General features: G+C 41.5%; 1 protein-coding gene across 1 annotated transcript in view; it reads left to right on the forward strand.

Annotated features, from left to right (window-relative positions):
* The window catches only part of LOC118334334 (partitioning defective 3 homolog), a gene marked incomplete at its 3' end in the record, with an annotated part of 217,835 nt that overhangs the window by 86,535 nt on the left and 127,016 nt on the right, over window positions 1-4,284 (forward strand).

The following is a 4,284-nucleotide window of genomic DNA, read 5'->3' on the forward strand; positions in this document are numbered from 1 at the left end:
CACACACACACACACACCGACCGCAGTGCAGACCTCTATTTTCTACACAGCTACAGCACCTCCAACCAGCTCTCATTAATACACACTCGACTGACAGCTCACTGTTGCCATGGCGACCCCCTACCTGTTGCCAAAGGGGGCTGGGAGTTTAGGGGCTTGTGAACGCAGCTCAAAACTATCGCAGTTCAATTTTCGCTGTGTGTCAGGGAGCCGCCGGTGCTGCTGCAGGCGCACACAATTACCCACTTGGGAATGGAGAATAGTTTCATTCATTTCAATGCGATTCAATCTGGCTCACTTCAGTGCGAAAGCAATGCCCTGTTCTGTGCGTTTTGTTATGAGAGAAGCCGAAATTCTCCACAGGAGTGATGCAGGCCTACTTCATTATATAACGCTCTATCCTAATTGTTCTCTTCGGTTCATATGCCTCTATTCTGTGTTATTCATTTTAGGAAGATAAGATGAAACTAACTTGAGGAAATTGCACGGCTTAATTCATCATTCCAAGCGGTTCTATTCTAATTAAATCACCGCATATTCTATTCTCGCTATGCTATTCTTCACTCCCATACCGTTCTGTTTTATACTCCTAACAAAGGTTTCATACACTCGTGGAAAATGGCTCTCTAGACTAATTGTGTCACAGCAGTATTCATTTTGCTGCTGTAATGAACTGTAGAGGAGAGTAGAATGTATACAGAATCTGTACGGCCATTAAAGATGCATGAAATGGCCCAAATCTGCTCTATTAAAAGAATTTACTGTAGATAAGACTTAATGCTTAGTTTCTATTTGAGCCTTACTTAAGTGCAACCTTTGTTCCCAGGACGTGTTAGCTGCTTCTGTCTCCAGAACCTGGACAACTTTACAGCTTTTTGTCCCATATGTTAACATCAAGCTCCATCTCTGTGTATTTCTATACAGAAACTCCAACAAAGGGTTTCCTTAGGCTGGCTCTGTGTTCAACTCCATTCAGACCAAATGAAATATAGTGATGAGTGGGGTTATTTCACCATCACAACAACAGAATAAGACAGAGAGGAGAGTAATCAAATGCAATAACGGTCTACAATCTAAAGTGCATACTAATAGACTTTTGCCCCGAACAAAAGTGATTTTTCTTAAGTCTGGTCCAGCTCATCTATTTTTCATTTGATTATCAAATCTGGAACAAATGTAGGGATTTTCTCATCACAGCAGAGTTGCACCATCCTTCCTGGAACTAAGTGAGCTAAGTGGAGCTTGAATCAACATGACATAAAACAGTGACAGCCAGCAGAGATCCATATACCAGTCCAGCCAACAGCAACAGCTCGTGAGACCTCAAACTGTGTGTGCGTGTGTGTGTGTGTGTGTGTGTGTGTCATTGATAAGAAGAAATTGAATATTATATACAATCCTGTAACTTGGATTTAGACTATTTGACCGGGTCAATTTCTGTGCCGCCACACATGTATCTAAACACACACACACACACGTAGCTGTTAATGTCACTGTGAGGGCTGTCAGCAGAACGAGCCGATGGCGAGGGACATGTGTGTATATGTGTATACGTGTGTGTGAGAGCCGAGGAGGGCAGATGGCCTTCAGCAGGTCATTAATACCGACTACACCATCCAACAGTGACCTCTACCACTTAACCCCCTTCATACTAAAACCTGTTGTAAGACAGATGAGGAGAAAACGGCGCAGCTCTACACTCTGAGAGATGGGGAGTACTCGCTGTACGCTTAACCCTTCTGTGGGAGAAACTGTTGACTAAAGAACTTACAGAACAACAAAAACAGTGACGAGTTTGAGTTAGATGGCTCTCAGTAAAGTCCCTGACTGCTTAAGATGATAAATGAAAATCTAAGTACTGTAAACTTGCATGTTTTAAACTGAACTTTAAGGCTGTTACAGTGGGTCGTGTTGAGCATTAGAGGCGACTAACCAACGCCTCACATCTTGCACTAAAAGCTGCACTTCAACACACCACATGTATGTACATTCTGTGTCTGCATGAGACGTAATATGTAGTAAGTAATCAGCATTTGGACTCCAAAGAAGAAAGGTAGAAAGACACAAAATGAAGAAAAGAAAGAAAAAGTAATGGCAGAAAATGAGGGAATATTCACTGGGCTGAACAGGCAATCAGACAACACACCACAAAAACTCCAGGGGATGGTTAGCCACATACAGCCCAATGGCACCCAACAACCAACTGTTGTACAAGGGCGTTACACCCCTCTTGGAGAAATCAACATTTTTGCTCCATTTACAATCACAACAATGACCCAAATTTGGCCTTTTTAAACCAGAAACACACATGGACTTGTACAGCGCACTTAAAAACACATTTAGCACCTCTTGTTTTCTATGAGAGCCCACACATGGTCAGCCTCAGATCCCCCCTTAGATCTGCATACCCCTGCTCCATACATCGACTGCTCTAAGTCTGTATGACTGTTTGTGCTGTGGGTGTCAGTTGGTCTTATGTTAGATGAGGTAACTAAGTGTGTGTTGCACTTAACTGCTTGAATGAAGTTTCTACATTTTCTGATGAAGATGAATGATGAAAAATACTTTTTCTTTCCCCCTTGTACTGTTTGAATTACAGTCTATATTACACACTGGGTGTCCCAACCGCTAACATATCTATATCAGCTTGCACTTTAGATGACTTTCTGAATATTACACCTGGGTAATCACACTTCATTAAACCTACAGAGTAATGCAGATGTCTTACAATAGCACAGATGTTAGACAAACAAAACCAACAGCCCACTAAAAGATAAAGACACTGATTGGTCTGTCAGCGTGCATTACACAACATAGAGCTTTATGTTTGTTTGACGCATTAGTAATGTTATGAAAGTAACAACTTCTGACTTTTTTTGTAATACAACCTATGAAAAGACCAAATATAAAGTGAATGATACGTGTGTAACGATATGTTATCATATTTTATAATTATATTCTTTCAAAACTTTGGAGTGCATGACCCCAGTGGGAACAGAGGCCTATACATCCATATACTGTATATCCATCCAGTTAAACAGGACCATATGTACTGTATGTGGCTTATGTTATTTACTGTATCAACATTATTATTTCTCCTTCCATGACTTATGTGTCATTGTGGATTTATGATGAAAATTCCTCACTTTCTAACCTCTCCACTGAGGGCCAGGGGAGTGATAGAACTGGGTCGGGGGCTCTGGACTGGATCTGGAGCCACTCAGACAGGCTTTCACAGAGCTTAGGGTTGACGGACTGTGGAGGGCGAGACTGGCTGTAAATCTCTGTTCACTTCATGTCCAGACATATAGCAGAGAGATAAAGTGTGTCTGTGAGGTTCTGTAATAATGCATAAATACATTCTTTCTGTTGTTCCTTTAATTGGAGGGGTTTTACTTGTTTTACCCATTTTCCTACAGACTGGTCCCTCTTCTACTTCAGTTTCCACATTTCACAAAAAACTATGACAAACCTCAGACAAAGTATGCTGTGTTTGATCTAGGGTTGACATATAATTACCAGCTGCCAAGCCAGTTTTTTGAAAACACTGGCTAGTGTTTTTGCAAATTGATGTGGTGAAAAACAACGGTCTTGTGGTAGTGTAAAGGCACTACATGAAAGCATCCTCCACACAGCAACAAGTACATCCAATTTGCCTACACCCTAGTGTACTCATGTAAGCAGAGGTACTGAACACAGTCCAACCTGTTCCTGTCTCTCCAGCCAGCGGTCCACCATGGGGTGATTGGCGCTGAGTGATGAGCGTGCCGTCTCTCGCTGAAACTCTCTCTGATTGGCCCATGTCCCTGCATCTCGTGGCAGACTGCGGTACGTGTCCATGACTTTACCCTGCAAAGACACGGAAACAGGTTTAAAATGAATGCCCACATTATGTCCAGGTCTTCCCTGGACTGACTGTTTCCTAGCATTCCAATTAAGCTATTCTGAATCTGGTATAATGTACACTTCCTTTGTATGCTTACTTGCCTTTTAGTGATAATTGAAGGTCTTAATGATGGATACCGCTATGTATAAAGTATTGGCAAAAAAGGTGTAAGGGCAATGGTGGCACGATACAACTCTTTCATTTAATAATTTTACCCAAAATATAATGACTGGGCTTGGACACTCTGTCAACTACAAATCAACAGTCACAAGGTGCTAATTAGCAGCTACCAGTGAAGTGATATGAAAGTCAAGTTAATGTTCAGGTTTACAGGTGAAGACAGGATAATTTCCAATGCTCTTTCTCCCCAAAACAGATATATAGATATATATATATAT

This window comes from Morone saxatilis, unplaced genomic scaffold (genome assembly GCF_004916995.1).
Source record: "Morone saxatilis isolate NCDOM2014 unplaced genomic scaffold, NCSU_SB_2.0 Contig23, whole genome shotgun sequence".
In the NCBI taxonomy this organism is placed as follows: domain Eukaryota; kingdom Metazoa; phylum Chordata; class Actinopteri; family Moronidae; genus Morone; species Morone saxatilis.